Raw genomic sequence first — 19,387 nt, 5'->3', positions numbered from 1 at the left:
ACCCTATTCACATGAACACATTTTACACATGCTACTTTTTAAAAGAAGTAAAGCTAATAAACAAACTCTTGAGTTATTTTTAACAAGAACTGCTTTACCCTGAGTTTGGCGCATGATGGCCTTAGTTGCCTATGTGCTTTACCCTGACGTAGAGATATCCTTTGCAGCCAGATATTTGTCCAACCACACCGGAGCGCACGGAGTACCATGCATGTGCAGAGGTGCATGAAAGAACCTGCAGGAATGGTGACTACGCGGTGAGTCACCATTTCATTATGTAAATTCCATCATTCAAGTTGCATACGTCGTAACTGATCAGCGATGGAGGCCCATGCATTCCTCCAGGGAATGTTATACGCTTGAAAAAAAACAAAACAAAAACATTGTGCGTCTATACTGTCCACAATAGTGATTTCGCTTGCAAAAACTAATTATGTTTAGTGTTAATAAAATATGTTAATTAGGCATGATCAAAACTTATTGAGATGTAAGAGCACTCCTCATTGCCTGAAATAAATGCATACTTAAGCCTTTTATTCTAACACGATAACATTGACCAACAGCTTTCAAGCCCAACATCACTGATACGAAAAATGGCAGCGATGAATGTGTAAATCTTAACCATATGCTATTAGCAGAAAAAGTCTACGGGATGCTTGAATTTGTGGGGAAATAGCTTAGCCCACGTTCTTAAGGCAGACGGCAAAGATTTCGGAGGATGCGAAGGCAATTGTAGGCACTATTCACTGCTAGTTGTGACATGGTAGCGAGTAGGAAGGCAGCAATGCATTCATATTTTGTTCCCTTCGGACATGCATTCAGTCACCTTTTGCCACCAATATTACTACGTTAAAGGTCTAGTTATCAAGAAAATCTGCTTAGCGCTGGCAGGTCGAATGGCCAAGAACCTTTAACCAGAGCTTTTGGATCATACCTGTCGCGAAACTCCGCTTCAAAAAGTGACCAGATTTTGTAAGCATTTTTCGGATGTCTAGGAATTGTCGCGCCATCTAGAAGCGATTTTCGCTATTGCCGCCATTGCCTTTTGGAAATCAAGTTTTATCTCCTCTTTTCCATCTTAACTATCTGGCTGTTATCCTAATAATGTTTGCGGCGGCAAGTCTTCAACAAATTTTGTTATACATTATGATTGTGCTTTTATCAACAATCAGACAGCTTGTAATTTAGACGCAGTTTCCATTAATGGCCGCGAGTGCCGCCACCATTCGTAAACACCCGAATTTTGACCAATCAAAACTGCCGTTTGTTTGAAACATGGGCCCTGTGGGAAGTTTCGCAACTAGTAGCATTGAGGAGCTCTGGCTTTAACAGCGGCATAGAGACCAAAATTTAAGAGAAGATACTGAACCGTGTAACTAGATCTTGATTGAAAGAATAAGAGTCAGCATTAAAGTACTGTTAGGTGTTTACTCATGCACGCGAAGCATTGGGGTTATATGCCAGTCTGTTTGCTACGATCCGTAGCTGAACAACGTGGTAGATTAGTAATGTATACTAACATATATATGTATGATATATTATGGGCACAAATCGAGGAATTGGTAAATAAGCGAGCAAGGATTATACGTTATGCTATCTCATTCTTCTCTTAAAACGCAGATTATGTGTCCCCTACACTTTCCCTTTGCCCCTTTAATAATGATGTGCACCACAAAACAGAAAACGAAAGTAGAATCTCTCCTCTTGTACCTGCAATCGATTGAGTACAAGGTGGCGAAATTATCAAAAAGGTGCACATATTAACAATTCAAGTTCGAAGAAGGTGAGTAGGTTATTGAATAATGCGCCCATTTATCTACTCTGGTCCCCTAATTAATGACGCCTCGTCACTTTTTGTCTCCTGCCCTTATCTGAGGGATTACACCAGTGCCTTTTATAAATTGACTGGTCCGGTCCGTGAACGCTACTTCATTCTTTCAGAGGAAGTTATGGAAAATGTTTCATGACCATCCTTTATGATGAACTTTTTAGGTGTTTATGTATGATGGTAAACATTAATGAAATTTGTTATGCATGGCTCATAATAATATCGACAACCCACATCGTCCACTTAATTAGTACACATCATACAACTTGAGGAATGACACCCTGACCTAGAGTATTATACTTACAAATATTGAGGAACTCAAGAGAGAACATATATCCCATTCGATTATAATTACAGCCAATTACAACCCATTAATGCTTTGTCTGCACAGTTGTATGCATCGCTAGCTAGCAGTCTTATTAATGCTTAAACAGTAAGGGGCTATGTTTGAGGAGTTTGTCACCAGAACTTTGCCGGCAAGGTTGCGTTGATGTGAGGGTAGAAAGGAAAAAGGGAATGGTTGTTGCTGATATGGGGTGAAAAAATGTTCCCAGGGAAATATATTTGGTGCATGTGGAATCATCAGTTGTTAGGTAGAACTAATTAAACAAATCAGCCGTCGCAGTAGCCTGCCGGACTAATCGCGATGTCCAAACTGATCACGTGATACCTCGCTTTCGGTCACGTGACCTATGAGGCCGTCGGAATAGTGGCGCAGTTACGTCGACGTCCGTATCGGATTTCATTGTTTGACGTCAGTATGCGACGACATTGTGTGACATCGCAAAATCGGAAGTGACGTCTTTCAACATGAATGAGCCGAATAAACGACCGAGTGTTGCTTAATCGAAGAGAAAATAATTATTTTCGAGAGCACTGCGTAATCATCAATAAAAAAATTTCGAAAGCCTGAGCCTTGCTGCTACACACGGCACATCGCGCATCCCTTGTCGAACCCAAGCGTACCGTTGCATGCATAAAAGTTCTGTCACTTGCGGAATCTGGCTGACATCTAGCGGACAAATCTCACGTCGGCGAGGTTTTAAGCGTGAGTCTAGAAGCCTTTGGGGCTGAAAAATAAAAACTTGCTCCGCTTGCTACACAATGCCGTCAACGAGGCTGCTATCCTAATTTCTGCAATGTGCAATTCCTACAAGGGGCACGCAATATACAGGCTGCGCAGTAACGCCCTGGCTTACGCATTTCTGCAGTGCTGGTACTCTCGGATAGTTATTAGTGGCATAAACTCTCTTCGAGATTGAGGGAACGAATGATATGTGAGTTTCCTGCACCTTCCATGCCTTCAATTTCTAGAGGCTTTACATTCAAACCCTCTCTTGCTGTTGAGGTTAGTATGTAAAGTCTTAATGATTTAGATAAATACAGAATTGGACCGCAAGGGAAGCCCGAAGTCGGGATCATTAAATTTTTCACAGAATACCTATATATAGAAGGCGAAGAAAGGGTCTCCAAATGAATTAAACTTTGCTTAGACATGGTATCAGACCTTTCCTTGTGCAATTCGAGTTATTTTGGTGTAAATGTAGTCACTTGGTTGAAGTCATTACATAAAAAATTGAGCCATAAATGGCAGGCTGTATGGAGAGATGAAGAAACCAATAAATTGCATACTGTAAACCCTTTTTAACAAAACAGAGGTCCAGTAGACGCCAGGAACGTTTTAAGGAAGTAATTTTATGTCGCTTACGGATCGGACACACTCACCTCACCTACAATTTCTTACTAACAAAACGAGACAAGCCGCTTTGCGAAAGTTGCGGTGATGAACTCCCAGTTAACCACAACCTAATTGTCTGTTGAGGACTAAAAAATTTAAAAAACACATTTTACATTGCTTTATAAAGAACACATCCCACTACACCCCCTGCTCCTTTTAGGTAAACAAGCACTCGTTGATTATGAAAAGATTTTAAAGTTCCTCAATGATGCCAGCATCTTAAACAAACTGTAACAGTCACGATATGACATTATCACTATATCATCAGTTGTAACCTTGTGTTTGGCGCAGCAAAGCCTTAGTTGCTTTGCGCCACAAAACCCAATGCAAGTAACTGGTCACGTGTGGGAAATGACAAATTCCCGTGGACAAATATTATGGATTGGCGAAAATGGTTTATATGCGGCTCTTCAGGGGTGCATTCCCGTCTCTGTCGTTATATTGCTGCTTTGATTTCGCTTTACGCTGCAGGCGCCTGTTCCAGTCTCGCGCCAGGCTTCATACATTCCTGGCTGCACAATAGAATGGCGGAGATTCCATAAAGAGGCGGACGCAGTGCTTTCAGTGCTTTTGCCTCGTGGGTGTAAGACCTTACAGCGCACTGCTGTGCATCCTAGTTCCCGCAGAGGCAAAGACAGGAGGAGATGAAGTTGCTGCCGGTAAGACAAAAAACAGAGGCTAAATTAGTAGTGTAAAATACTTCTTCAGAAATGGTTTGGGGGTTAGCTGATTTATCCGTTCTTTGAATCCGCTGCCTGACCTCGCAACTAAGGTCCTTTGTACCGGAAGGTCTCGGCTCGACTGCGCCAATTCCCTATCCGGCCGTGTTGTATTTTCTTTAACGGGGCTTTTGGTTTCCGTTATTACCTCACGTTATATTATTGCTGCAGATGATATACATGGGATAGGCTGCGTTTTGCGGTACAGCATTACTAACAATTGCATTTGATATTGGTCAAGAACTGCTGTACCATTCTTTTCTCGTCGTTTTCAAGCTTACCCAGCGCTTTATTTGGACTTCACGCTGACTTCGACTAAGTTTTTGAAAGCTTCAGATGAAGTCGGGTTCTATTGTTTCAGCGAAATGCAACGTGCGCAATCACCTTCATTTGGCGGTGTGAGTTTGTGGCCGTTTTGTGGATACAGTCCGGCCATACTCCGAGGGCAAACTAGAATGTGTTTTGTACCAATTTAGTACATGCTGACGGATTTGATAATGGAAAATATATTTGGGCTTGTTCTTGCGTTTTTCGCCGAAGATTCGTAACTTGGTAGCAGGTTGGCCTTGTATACTCCAATCACAATCGGCTTTCTGGATGCATTTGTGACGTTATTCTGGATCGTATGCAGCAGCGCTGAGAAAGCATGACAACTCTGTTGAGGGTAATGAACGGCTGTGACTGTAGCCGTTACCAGGTGCACTCGTAATCGAGTGTGTGACCTGGATATGGCGTTATGAGTGTAATGCGGGTGCGGAGCATACCCGAACCACCACAATATTATCATCAGCGCCAAAGAAAAGCCACTAACCGGGGCCAACTATTGAAGAACAGTGTGAGTCCGACATTTTGAAATGAAACGATATTTTCGCCCATTGCAGTGCGATATGCGACACCGTTGTGAGTTTCTTCGCTGACGCGGAGACTCTCTGATAGCCTAATTTTCTATCGTCTCCTTCTACGCTTTCCTTCCTTTGGAATTCAGTTAGTTACTCTGAGAGACCATCGGGTATCCTCTCTTCGCACTACAGGTCTTGCCCATGCCCACTTCTTCTATAGCTCTGTAGTTCTATAGTTCTATAGTTCTATAGCTCTGTAGGGGAGTACTGGTAGGATGCAACTATTATACACTTTCCTCTGAGCGATACCTTTAAGCTGCTAGTCATGTTTCAGCCTTTTCTATCCCTATATTATTCTCCTAGTTTTTTCCCCTCTGTGGTATGAATCTGCGCTTACTACCTGTCCTAAGTAGATATATTCGCCTGCCACTTCCAGTGCTTCACTGCATATATTAAACTTCGGCTGCTTTCCCAGGCTGTTCAACATAACATTAGTCTTCTGCATATTAATTTGTGGGCTTATCTTTCTGCTTCCCCTGTCGACATCATTACCTATTATTTGCATTTTTTCCTTTGGGTTACTAAACAAGGCAACGTCATCGCCGAATCGCAGATTGCTAAGATATTTTATATCGACCCTGATTGCTAACCACTCTCATTCCATATCTTTGAATATATCTTCTAAGCAAGGTGTTAATAGCACAGGGGAGATTGTGTCTCCTTGCCAAACACCTTTCTTAAGTGGAATTTTGTAACTCTGTTTATGCAGAATTCTGGTTCCGGTGAAGCCGCTATAGATAGCTTGGATCTCTTGACCATATGGCTCACATACACACTTATATCGCAATGCCTGAATGACTTCTGAAATTTTGACGAGACAGATGCTTTTTCGTAGTCAATTAATGCAATGTGCATAGGGGCTGGCTATATTCGGAACATTTTCTATCACCTGGTTGATAGTGTGGATATGATCGATAGTAGAGTACCCTTCACGAAATTCTGCTTGATCCTCTGGATGATTAAAATCTGAGGTTGTCCTCATCCTATTAACGATTACCTTAGTATATACCTTGTACGTACCTCCGATGACACGAGGCACTGCATATAAAAAATGGAACGTTTTTCTAGCCCAATATACCCTCTGTTCCTGCTCCCCAGCTGCTTTCCCTCATAGTCTGTCTTCCAACCTCGTACTGCGTTAGTGGTAGAACGTCTTTATTAGAAATTGATGTTTTTCGTGCCTATTGTTGTCACTGTCTTCGCAATACTGTGTTGAATCGAGCCTTGCCTGTCCTCTTGTGAGCGTTTGTGAGTTCCTTGGCCGGACGTTTCTTCCAATAAACCGCAGTTGTTAGTCCAGCGCCCTCCCGTGTACTTCTCTTGTGCTCCTTTGTCTTTCATGGGTGCAAATGTTAGAAAAAACTACTGCTAGAGATGCCCCGTAGTTTGGTCATAGTACATTGGCAGCAGGTGATGCTTATGCCACGATGCAAACTCAGTGGAAAAAGGCTGAAAACGACACGACCGGCTCCGCTTCCGGATGTACTTATCAACTCTGCCACCAGGGGAGTGTCCATTGTTTTGCACGACGCCTGTAAAGAGGCTTTCGCTTCAAATGACATGATTTGGCATCAAATTGTGAGGCAACCGTACCCTGCTCCGCGTTTAGGGTGAGGTAACATCATTTATTATCTAGTTTGGCATCCATCTACATGGCCAGATTTTTGACTGATTAGCAACTTTGATCTGAATATATTTGAATTATTCTGGGCTGGAGCACTCCGTGCTGTAACTGGTCGGGTAGAATATTGCATCACGTACTGGTTGGTAGGGCAAGGGGTTTAACGACCAAAGTCTCACCTGTGCAACAGTGCCAATGCTCGACATATTTATGCGCGCAATGGTAGCGCAGTACTTCGAAACACATGAACTGCTCTGAGAAAATCTTGAATAATGAGAAGTCCAAGTAAGCACTGGTTGAAATTAAAAGATTAAGAACGTGCTCATTTCTCTCCAAGATCACCTCTGACCCTTTATTTTGTGCCAATCTGCAGGGTTCCTGCTGCAGTCTACCGCCAGGCTCACAGGCGCCGCGCTTGGCACTTGGAATCCGCTCGTCGCGAGGGTGTCAACAGCCTCGCAGTCGAAACTGCCACCCATCTGATTGCAGAGACTGTGTGCCGGAGAGAGAGCCATCTCGACTATGCACGGATGTCACGATAGCAGCGCAAGTGATAGGTCGGTGCTCTGGGATACTTGCCGTTTAGGTTAAACCCTCCCTCTAGATTTTTCGGTGTGGGGCAGTGCAGACTGCTAGTGACATAAATAGAAGCCGTTTCTCCTTTTCTATTACGGCTGTTTTTCATTGTCGCCCTCAGTTCTATTAAACGAGCTAAAGAATATAGGCACACGGTGGAAACGCTTGGTACAATCACCCAGATAGGCAATAACCACAGCGACTGCTGCTCTGTGTGGTGAGCAGGTACTCTGTCGCTCGTCTGCTCTTTCGTTTTTCACTTATTTTATATGAGTTGGTCTGGAACGTTAAGCATCATCAATCAAACTAAAATTTGTTTCGCGAAACAGTAGGGCAGTTTAGCCCCAGTGGGTCAGCTGTCTTAAGCTCCTGTTTTATATTCCATGTTTTATATATTTTTTATAATTAGATGCTCCCTGCTGGATAGCATGAACAACAAAATTTGAAGCAACACTGCAGTGCGAGCAGTGGGTTTTTTTTTTGTCGCTGCACTCTAGTGGTGCTGAAATCCCCGCCGCTGCCATAACGGGGGAAGATGAGGGGGCGAAGTATGCTGTCCCGCAACCCGGTCACGTGCCGTCGGTACGCCCGCAGTGCACTGCTCTTCCGCTGCCACGCCGACTCCCCGTAGGTCTTAAATCATTGCAGCAGGCCCTATCCCTCCATGCACCAGGCATCTTGTAGTGCTCCGTGATCAGGAACCACGCCGGCCTGCGTATCTATACGGGTCGGTTTCGTTCATCTTACTTATTTTGTCCAGCCGGTGTTGAACCGACTTGCTCATCCTCTCTCATCTTGTCCAGGCTTGCTTGAGTCCGGGAAATCCCAGACGGCGCCAGGAGAGGTCAGAGTGCACTGGTACCGCCTCGCCCTTCCGTTCGGGATTTATTCGTTCTATCTCGAATTCGAGCTTATCCAAGAACCTTTGTACGCTGGCGTAGCCACGGGACGCGCCATCAAAACGGCACCTTTCCACTCTCACTGCCTCACCCCAAACGGCTGGGCCCGTACGTGCACCCGGTGTGCCGATGTTGTAAATAAGGCCAGTCGGCGGTCAAACTTCCGACAGACAAACTTCCGTTTGTCTGTCGTAAGCTCGAATTGCACAGGCAGCCAACGCCGCCAGAGCTGCTCTGCGTAATATCATGCTCGAAGCACCCCCTTCTTTCAGCGATTGCACGGACCTGGGTGTTGTAGCGATGCCCATAGAGACATCTCTGGGTTTCGCTAGCCTCCGCGCCATACAGCGCTTGCAGTTTGTGCTTAGAAGGTAATGTTGGCATGAGTCTGCCGATTTTGTCCGAACTCTAGTCTTTCACCCTGCAGCCGAGCAAGCATCTCGGCAACCTCGAACGGTCCCACCCGTCTGAGCGCATGACCCATCGCGATCTAGCAGTTATGTCACTGAGTGCGTAGTCAAGGCTATCCATCGAACTTGCAATGTCCTTGCCGCGGTTGCGGTTTGCCATCCTGTTGGCATTTGCCATAATCTCGCTCAATCGCTTTGCCTAGTTGTCGACATCGGCCGGGACATTTGTGTTCATGCGCAAAGCCGATGAAATGGCGTGCCAGTGGACATTCTGGTAGTTATGCGATCTGGCATATTCACCCTAGAGCGGCTTTGCACTCTGATCTCAGCGCTCGCTGCTTTGTGGAATAACGACTTTGCAGCCCTCATCTGAGCCGTGATTGACTAGCAAGTATTGTAGCAAAGCTCAATCATAGACCTGCCGGAACTCCAAATCACTCGTAGCAAAACCAGCTAGACTAAGGCAATCAACGCCAACCACACTACAAGGGGCTGCACAGCGCGATTTGTCCTGAATTTTCGCGGGGTTCTGTCTTTTCAATGAGACTTGTGATCCTCGTACAATAAAAAATGAGTCTTCTTTACTAACCCCTGCCAAGCTCTTAAGGAGGGACATGCCTCTTAAAGTTACATTTGCAATTCTTGCCCTAATTTGATAACACCTGGTATTCTGATTCAGTTTCTTGCACTGATTTCAAGGCCCTAGCCTTGTTAGGCCCAAGCCGCATCATGAAAGTAGACGATAAGCTCAAGAGGCTTACAGCACCGGATGCCGCAAGCTTACAGGAAAGAGGCCGGCGAGTGCGAAGGACGACGGCGCTCTGGCTTTATGCTTCTCCCTAATCGTCGCTAGGCCTAAATTACTCCGCAGTGAAGCTGCAGCGGACGGCACTTTGTAACAGATCAGCGAAGCGTTTTAGTAACTTCACCACTCGATCATGAAACTACGGATACCATATGGTTTTATTATTTACTGTCGTCCCATGGTCAAGCAGAGCAAAAGTTATAACGAAGTGCGCCAAAGTTGTATATAGCTAAATAGCAGAGTAACAGGAGCGTGAGCAGCAGATGTTTAGTCCTGGCGTGTAGTGACATTTTGTACAACAGAAGAATTTTTTGATGTCTGTATTTCTTGCAGACCAGTGGCTCACATAACGTCCCCCACTTGCGCAGGGCAACATGCTGGTGCCAGAAAGCGATCTGCAGACCGGCATCCAGGTATCACACGCAGAGAGCCAGAAGAAGCGCAAATGCTCCCCGCAGCCTTCATTACACTACGCGGTGAGTGACCGTGCTTCAAGGTAAACGGCAATGACACGCATCTGATTGGTAGATTTGACAGTCTGCCATTGAACGGCTGTGGGTTCGACGCCCATGGCTGCGGCTGTTCCATGTTCTTCTGAGCTTGCTACTGCCTCTCGTGTTTCGTAGAAAAAAGGTCTATAGGAGAGAGGGCACAATGACAGAAAGCAAGCTTCTGGTTGTGTGATGTCCTTTTAAAGAAAACAAGAAAAAAAAACCTATTACCTTTCATCGTTTGCCTTTTATCCTTTCTGGCTTTTCGCACCTATGTAAAGAGTAAAAATACTTCAGGAAAACGCGGGGAGATAACTTTCAAAGGACAGGAGTCAAGTAGTAAAGCATTGTAAAACGGTTGATGCATGCCGCAAAGCACCTGCACGTTTAAAAGAACTCAATGGTTCAAAGGTGAAATCGAAGGACGTCATCGTAAAACATTGCTGTGGTTTATTTACGATTACACTTTGTCACGAAGGCTTGTACGTATGGTTACACGTAGTAAAACTCTTTATTGTCGTAATTTGTTCACCTCAACAACGAACGCTTCTCATCGTGCTTATACAATGACGAGTAATGACATCATCTGCAGCTACTGCGCATGCGCGAAGCGTGCAGTGCACCTGTGGAGTCGGCGGCGGCGCAACTCTGATGTTACGCATGTCGCATCTGTAGCTAATGCGCTTGCGGAACACGCGCTTGTAATTGGAAGATACATTATTTACCTGCACAAAATGAGTTCTATTACTTATTTAGCAAATCTAATGCACTACTCTGAATGCCACAATTTCCTAAGTTGTGGAAAAAGAGTTTATGTTGCACACAATCGTAGGCCTTTCTGAAGTGCGAAAGTGGCTAAGCATATATCATCGATGTTTATTATTTTTAATAATTTTCTCCCTTTTCTGTTATTAAGCTTGTTCTGTTGACTTGTTCTTCATAAATTCGGACTGTTCATAATGTTGTATTTATGAAAGTCTATTAATAATACTAGAGAAAATTGACAGAACAGAAATACGCCGATATTAGACACTTCATATTTATCACCCCCTTTGTATACCGGAGATGACACGAACAGTTTTAACGCATCTGGAAATAAGGTAGTCGTCAACGTAAGATTAGTTATATATAACTAAGTATGTCGTCTATAAATACTGACACATACTTAAGTTGTAGTGGCCTTATATCATCATGTCCTGCAGCCACATTATCTTTGCAACTGACCGGAAATGAGTAAGTAGACTTAGGTATGAGTGGTAATGACTACAATGACTAGGCATGACTCAGCATGACTGCGAAATGTCAAATATGTCAAGCATCAGCTTGAGTGACTGCAGTTGACAGGAAACAAGAAAAAGAGGCGAACTTTGGGAGGCAAACCGTAATAGAGGAAGGATAAGTATTTGCTGTTCTCCTCTTAAGATAATCTAAGATACTCTCTACTTTCTTGCTGACGACTGTACAACTATTGGGCTCCGCCATACGATCTGACGCAAATGAATAGAGGGAGCACTGTAAAATGTGCACTTTTTATTATTGAATGTAAGAATAATGAAAGCTCAGTAATAAAAGTGCTTTTTGCTGAGCCCGTTCTAACCGGTTTAAAACGGTTTCAGGAGACTCAAACCGATTCGAACGAGATCGAGATGTAGCTCCGTAGCAGAAAGTGAACCTGAACCCAAAAGGCGTGGACCCGAACAGAGCCCCAACAGATTCCTCTTCGACACTCTGCGAGTAGCCCATTCAATCTTTTAAGCAGTACCTGATTTATTGTCCTGCTGGTACACTTCCATTTGATTCAGATAGTTTTATGGAGCTTCAGCACCGCACTTCCTTTCTTGCTTTGCAGTCATTCAGACTAATAATGCAAACTGAATGACCTGCTGCACAAGAGCAGAACGTAATCAAAACAGGTGTGCTAACGTCTGTGCCAACCGCAGTAGAGATCAAAGGCAGATTCTTCTTGCATACCCCGTTTACCTGAGCTAGAACCGACACGTAATCGCATTTTCCGATACTGAGAATTGCATGAAAGCACGCATGAACCAAACTGTGTCCGTAGACGACACCATAAAGTTCACAGCAGTGCTATTATGAACATTTATGGTAGCGATGGGGTAATTAATACTGTCCCTGCAGCAAACAGCAAGAATTATTAAATGTTTTGTTGTCTCAAGGAACAAACGATCTGGTTGAGTGGCTGCTAAGCATTTCAACGCACGGCAACGAAGCCTGCCCTAGTGAAAAAACCCTATGAGTCACAATAACCTCATACAAATTCTTATACTAAACTCATACTAATCTCATACAAATCTCATATAATCTCATAATAAACTCATTCATCATGAGAAAAATATGAGAATTATGAGATTTGTATGAGTTTATGAGATATCTATGAAGTTATTGTAACTCATACGTTTTTTTCACTAGGGTGGGCTCCTCTCACTGGTGTTATTGCAACCAGTGACAAACCAAAACCTAGGTACCTCGCCATCTCGAATCCGAGACTACAAATCTTTCTTACGCAATAGTATGCCAGATTCGAGTTGGATTCGAGATTACAGGGTTGATTTTGGCAACATCAAAATAAAAAAAAGATACGTTGGCACATGCGCTTGTAGAGTCTGCGGCATACCACCCCGTGTAATGCACAAGTGCCGACAGAGCACGCTCCAAAGCATCAGGCGCAAGCCGATGTTTCCACGCGCTGAAAGTTTCCTTCTTTTCGTTCCTTTCGCTCCTCTTCCCTCGCCGACGCGGATATCTAAATACATGCGTGCTTTCCTCCTTTCAGAACTCTGCCTGTATTTGAGGATAAATGTACACGCAACATCTGTGCTTTCGACAAAACGGAATGATGAAGGCAAACAGTGGGTAGTATGCGTACATGTACTTCCAAAGTACATATACTAAAATTGGAACGATACACAGGAGATTAGCATGGCCCCTGCGCAAGGATGACACGCAAAATCGTGAAGCGTTTCACATTTTCCCCCTTCATGGATCACTGCCTTGTCGTGGCGGAGGGGTTTGCGAAACTCGATGAAGTCGTGAGCTCTGCTGTGTAGGGCCACCCAAGATAGACAGGTCACGGCAGAGAGTCCTGACAAAATGTGATTCACTGGAGAAGGTAATGGCAACCCACTTCAGTATTTCCTGCAAAGAAAACACTATGACCAGTCACAATAGCATTAGTGATATGGCGCCGGAAGATGAGCCCCTCGGGTTGGAAGGCGTCCCACATGTTACTGGGGATGAACAAAGGGCGTTTCCTAGTAGCTCCAGGACGAATGAAGCGGCTGGGCTAAAGCCAAAAGGACGCTCATTTGTGGATGTGTCGGGAAGCGACCGGAAAGTCCGATGTTGTAAGGAGATATATCACATAGCAACATGGAATGTAGGATCTATGACGCAAGGTAAACTGGATGTCGTCAAGCGAGAAATGGACAGATTAAACATTGATATCTTGGGTATCAGCGAGCTTAAGTGGACCGGAATGGGAGAATTTAATTCCGGCAACCATTATGTCTTTTATTGTGGGCACGAATCCAGAAAAAGGAATGGGGTCGCTATCATAGTAAACAGAAGAATGGGCGAAGCAGTGCTAGGGTACAACCCCAAAAACGACAGAATGATTTCACTTCGGATCCAAGGTCAGCCTTTCAACATTAGTTATCCAAGTCTATCCACCAACCCCTACTGCTGAAGAAGCTGACGTTAAGAGATTTTATGCTGACCTGCAATGCCTTTTAGACCGCACTCCCTCATCAGACGTCCTTTTTCTCATTGGAGACTGGAATGCTAAGGTGGGGAGGGAAGAAATATTCGGAATTACAGGCAAGTTCGGTATCGGTGAGGCAAATGAAGCTGGTCAGAGGTTAGTAGAGTTTTGTCAAGAAAATAACCTGACCATAGCGAATACCGATTTTCAACAGCACAAGAGGCGCCTGTACACATGGACTTCACCGGACGGTCTGTACAGGAATGACATTGATTATATTCTTTGCCGGCAGAGATGGAGAAGTGCTATACAAGCAGTAAAAACAAGGCCTGGGACCGATTGTGGCACCGATCAGCAGCTTCTTGTTGCCAAATTTAAGCTTCGATTGAGGAAAACGCAGAAAACTAGGCCTTTCAGGTATGATCTAGATCAAATTCCATCAGAATATGCTGTGGAAGTGAGGAATCGATTTCAAGAATTAGATCTAGAAGACAGAGCCTGAAGAGATGTGGACTGATGTGCGTGATATATAATACAAGAAGTTGCTACTAAGGTAGTTCCAAAGCAAAAGAAATGCAAGAAAGCAAACTGGTTATCTGAAGAGGCTTTGAAAATAGCTGAGGAAAGGAGGATGGCAAAAGTTATGGGGGAAAAAGAAAGATACAAGGCTCGTAATGCGGATTATCAGAAAATCGCAAGAAGAGATAAGAATGCCTTCCTGAACATACAGTGCCAAGCAGTTGAGGACAACAGCCAATTGAGGAACACAAGAGCTCTGTATAAGACAATGAAAGATATCAAAGGAAGCTTCTGTGCTAAGCTGGCCGTGATAAAGGACAAACGAGGCAGGGATCTCACGGAAGCCTCAGAGATAAAGAAGAGGTGGCAGGAATACACAGAACTGTACAAGAAGGACCCGGATGTGCAAACCCAACATACTACGGCTGTGATTACTAATCTCGAGCTGGGCATCCTGAAGAGAGAAGCTGAATGGGCCTTAGCCAGCCTTGCTAAGAACAAAGCTAGCGGAATTAGTGGCATTCCAGCTGAGTTGCTTCAAAACCTCAACCATGACGACGCTGTTAATATTCTGTATACATTATGTCAGCAAGTGTGGACAATCCTGTAGTGGCCACAAGATTGGAGGAGGTCAGTTTACATCCCTATTCCAAAGAAAGGCAGTGCCAAAGGTTGTTCCAACTACCGCACGATTGCGCTTATTTTGCATGCTAGCAAGGTGATGTTGAAAATCCTCCTAGGTAGGCTGCCACAGTACGTTGATCGGGAGCTTCCGGACGTGCAAGCTTGGTTTCGCAAGGGCAGACGAACTAGAAACCAGATTGCCAACCTTCGCTGGATTATGGAAAAAGCAAGAGAGTTCCAAAAACACATCTACTTCTGCTTTATTGACTATGCGAAAGCGTTTGACTGCGTAGATCACAGCAGATTGTGGCAAGCTCTCCAAGAGATCAGAGTTCCAAATCACCTCATCTATCTCCTCAGGAACCTGTATGAAGGGCAAGAGGCCACAGTCAGAACTGGGCATGGTCTTACTGATTGGTTTCCGATTGAGAAAGTAGTGAGACAAGGCTGCATACTGTCTGCCTGCCTATTTAACATATATGCTGAGTGCATCATGAGGAAGGCCGGTCTGGACGAGTCTTCAGCTGGAGTGAAGATTGCTGGGAAACGTATCAACAACCTTAGATATGCGGATGATACCACTTTAATGGCAGAAAGTGAAGTGGAACTCAAGAGACTTTTGATGCGCGTACAAGAAGAGAGTGAGAAGTTTGGGCTTAAACCGAACATTAAAAAGACAAAGATCATGGCGTCTTGCCCCATCGAGTCCTTGAGCATCAAGGGACAAGAAGTGGAAGCTGTGACAGATTTTCTCTTCTTGGGCTCCAAGATAACCCCGGAAGGAGACTGTTGCCATGAAATTAGGAGACGCCTACTTCTGGGAAAGAGAGCCATGGCTAGCCTTGACCGCCTAGTAAAGAGCAGAGACATTAGTCTGCCAACCAAGATCCGTATAACCCGTGCTATGGTATTTCCAGTTGTGATGTATGGATGCGAGAGTTGGACTGTGAAGAAGGCTTACCACCGAAGAATTGACGCGTTTGAATTGTGGTGCTTGCGGAGAACGGCCAGAAGATCAAATCAGTCGATATTGTCGACCATAAACCCTGACTGCTCATTGGAGGGTCGAATTTTAAAGTTAAATCTCAGCTACTTTGGTCATCTGATGAGAAGAGAGGAGTCGCTGGAGAAAGATTTGATGTTGGGAAAGGCTGAGGGTCACCGGAGAAGGGGTAGGCAGCGAACGCGATGGTTAGATGGCATCCTCGAGGCGCTGCAGATGAAGTTATGTGATGTTAGGAAGATAGTGAGAGACCGGAAAGCGTGGCGTGATATGGTCCATAGGGTCAGGTCAGGAAGAGTCGGACACGACTGAACGAACGACTGAACTGAACTGAGGCGTACAACACAACCAACAGTAGGGAACACATAGTAATAATCGGCAGCACGAATAGACATTGACGAACACACAACAGGACAGGTGCTCAGCGCCATTCCTGTTGTTGTGCGTTCGTCCGTGTCTATTCGCGCTGCCGATTGTCTATTCCCGCCAAGAAGCCCAATTCAATACTCTAGTTCAACAGTAGTGAGCCTGTTCCAGTGCGTTATTAAGGCGAAAGGCTTTAAGGCTTATTCTTAAGTGACAGCGAGAAATGTCACACTTCTTGGGCGTTCGAGGAAGCACCAAATGAAAGGCGCATCACGAACGTCTAGATTAGAAGCAAACTATCTAAATAAGATATAGAACCTATAACGTTTTAAAGCCCTTAACATAGTCCAGATTTTTAACCTTGCTTTTGGTGCATGATGGCCTTAGTTGCCTATGTGCCATAAAACACAACACAACGCAACAATTTAGTAGTCCTCATTTAGAGTCTCCTTTTGAGTCCCGTCCTTCACTGCGGTAATATTGCACCGTAGAGGCCCCTTTGACATCCCAATGTCAAAGCTGATGGCTGGCTAGCTTCCTTAAATCAACTGTTATGGGACTCGTTATAGCGTACTCGACGTGTAACACGCAGCAGGCGAGTGAAGAACAACACGGTTATGTCATTAGCCGTAGCTACCACTCGTTTCTTGCGTTCTAAATTTCTGTACGTTGATCGTTCTTTACATAACAGGAAAAGAGGATTAAAAAGAGGCGTAGAGGTACATGAGAACGCCCAATAACCGAGCGTAAATGAACTTCGAGTCTGCTGGAAAGCTTCTGCATCTACTGAAAAATTATTCTCCATCTCCCTCAATTCACATAAGAAATCATACAAATTGCCATAATGGCACAATGTCTCATAGTTTCGTGTACATTATCATTATCATAAACACCGTATGAGAGTCTATGCGATTACATGAGATTTTATGAGGTTATTTTCCCGTAGAACAATGGTATTTGACCTTGCGTGCTTGCACTCTTAAAAATAATACCTGTGTTTCAAGAGAACGTAAATCAGCTCTTGTACGACGGCGACATAATAGGTGCTGTTTTTTTTTTTTTGAAAGGGCTATAATGTCTTGTTCTACGCGCGTACCAGGAGATAAAAACAAACTCTTGCGATGTATTTCGAGGCGCAAGAAAGTCACCAGAGATGAGCTGCTAAGTGCAAGGTGCAAAATGCTCGTGTACGCACGAGTTAATGGCATAATTCAATAGAGCGAGTGAATAGTAGATTAATAGGACACAAAATATGAATACTAGCTTAGTTTGAGGGATGAAAAGACGTGCCTCGATTGTATGTCGAAGCCCCGCACTTTTCGCGCTAAACAATCTGCACCAACCGTTACATGAATAAGCAAAAAACGAACTCTCCTGTTTGCGACAATATTTACTGACCCGCATATTATGTTCGACTTAAGGCGCCTGCTTCCGTCTCCCACTTGTCTGGAGATTCATGCATCCTTGTTCAACCGCGGGCTGTGGCTTGAGTTAGGCCGGCTGATGTTTTGTAACGCACTCATATCCTATGGCGCACAGCTGTTTATGAACCGAATCTTCATCAAAGATAGGCTGCCGTGATCAGGAATCGAGCCCAACAGCTTAGCGTTAGCATTACCTCTAAATTAACCGCCGTTCATAATTCTTCCCTGTAAAAGTAGCGAGCACTGCCAATGATGGGCAGGCCTAGTGATCACCTTCCAATTACACGAATAATACTGTGGCGCAGTAGGAGCCCTATTCCTCAAGTTTCTGAATGCGAAGAGGGGTAAGGCGGCTATTACAACAAACGTTATGTCACGCAAATGCCACCAGCTCTGTTGTCTTATGGAGCTCTGCTCGCGAAATGCTCGTTTTCGTATTGTAAAAGAATTTCGGTCACAGTATGTTTTACAATGTCATCAATATAACGCAATGGCTAGGAGATCATGGCGAGAATCTGAGGCTGTTGCAGTGTCGTATTTTTTTAAGGTTGTAATAGCGTCATGACACAAAGAAAACTAAAAGGGGTAATAAAGTAAAGAACATGTTTGGCTGTTCTAATAAGGCTCCTTCGTCATAGCAATGTAAGATGGGTTGTTCGGCAAAAGGTCCAATGCTGTCAGGTGCCGAATTCTCGTCAGATTCAGCTCCGGGCAAACCCACAACAAGTGGTGAATATCTGGCGTATTATTTTGTGAGTTGCAGATAGGACTCCATGGACGTGGATATAGATGTCGGTATTGAGGCCATGTTGGTGTTACAGCAGATGTGAGGGCCACACCGTCCCGGATCCTTCTGTAGCGAAACCTCCTCTGCGCGGGTAAGACCGCTGGGAAGGGTTACGGCACACGGTGGGACAAGAGCACGTGTACCGAAGGTAGAGTAGCTTGGTGGGTTGATGAATCTTCTGAGCTTTGCGAACAGAGTAGGTCACGTGGGACCCTCCTAACTCGAATGGTTTGCGGATGCAAGCCGCCAGACGATATATATGCTGGCAGAATACTGGGCTGCGACTGACGCGTTGGAGCAGGCGTGTTACTTGAAGGGCGTCGGTGCGGATGTCAATTTTTAGGTACAGGCAGTAAGTTAGAATGGGATACAGAGCGAAGTGCGTCTTGGACAGCGGGCAACCACCTCAGCACAGAAAGGAAGGCCTGCGGATTGATATTTGGATGTCTTAATTAGTGCCGGCTTACAAGGACAATAGAGGTCAGCTGTCGTTTCATAGAGTCAATGCTGGTATCTCCATATATAATTATCTATCGATGAGGCAGCCTGGTATCTTGTTCCGTGATTCTTTCACTGCTCTAAGCCGCGGTAATGTCCGGTTAAGGAGAGGGTGCGCATACATTGTGGTCACTTAAGCAAGCAAAGTTTCGAGCTGATCTTGCGTTGTATTGTATTGTATGGTATTGTATTGCGTGTATATTGGATGCCTTTGTAATGGATGCCTTTGTATATTGGATGCCAGTGTAATGTGCCCTGTTGGGCACACTACTGAACCCTCACCTTCGGCGTCCCTCAGAGCCCGAGTCTCTTTGCAACGCTGAACAACTGAAATGAAGCCGAACCGGCCACTGCTGATGAAATTGTTCTGGTATGTTGTGATTGCAGACTGTGAAGAACAGGTTTCGTGGCTGAATCATCGCATCGAAATTCTTTTTACGCATATTCACTCAAATTTCT

At 44.6% G+C, this 19,387-nt stretch overlaps 1 non-coding gene across 1 annotated transcript; it reads left to right on the top strand.

Annotated features, from left to right (window-relative positions):
- Positions 1-12,875: 12,875 nt before the first annotated feature.
- Positions 12,876-12,978, top strand: LOC146189110 (U6 spliceosomal RNA). The gene has a single exon (XR_014707749.1). It is a non-coding gene; the product is annotated as a U6 spliceosomal RNA (small nuclear RNA).
- The last annotated feature ends 6,409 nt before the right edge of the window (positions 12,979-19,387 follow it).

Source organism: Amblyomma maculatum, chromosome 5 (genome assembly GCF_055883805.1).
Source record: "Amblyomma maculatum isolate TAMU_Amacu chromosome 5, ASM5588380v1, whole genome shotgun sequence".
NCBI lineage: Eukaryota > Metazoa > Arthropoda > Arachnida > Ixodida > Ixodidae > Amblyomma > Amblyomma maculatum.
This window is presented reverse-complemented; position numbering and strand designations above follow the sequence as displayed.